Source organism: Anneissia japonica, unplaced genomic scaffold, assembly GCF_011630105.1.
Source record: "Anneissia japonica isolate Jap-2015-1 unplaced genomic scaffold, ASM1163010v1 scaffold334_len275345_cov169, whole genome shotgun sequence".
Taxonomy (NCBI): domain Eukaryota; kingdom Metazoa; phylum Echinodermata; class Crinoidea; order Comatulida; family Comatulidae; genus Anneissia; species Anneissia japonica.
The window spans coordinates 144,114-144,642 of NW_022716574.1; positions in this window are offsets into that span (position 1 = coordinate 144,114).

A 529-nucleotide genomic window follows, 5' to 3' on the forward strand; every position below is an offset into this window, starting at 1 on the left:
CATATATATATATATATATATATATATATATATATATACACGCTGCATTTACCTTGCTTTGATGATTCATTTGTATGTATGTGTGTATATATGTATGATATGTTACGTTTATATAGTTCTGATGTAACATTTCTGCGTGTGTATGAAATAAAAAAGTTAACTGATTTGTAAATTTAAATACATCATTGTCCTTTGTCGTAGTAATAGTAGTAGAAGAGGACCACTATTATAGTCTACTATACCATATCTTATAAACACTAATAATTCCAACTATCCACATGATACAAATAAATTGCTACAATTTTCAGAGCATCAAAGCGCCGACGGATTTTACAAAACAGGAAATGACGTCGGTTGCTGCTACAGACATGCATATTCAGTAAAATATGTGCTCATCAGAATTACAATCAAAACTGTTAGCTCAGTTTTGACAAAATCGACTAAAAAGATGTTAGGCCCTATAAAAAATATTAGTTTATCACCCTATCTGGGTAGGAAAAGTGATGAGGGAGGGAGGATTTTTTTAATT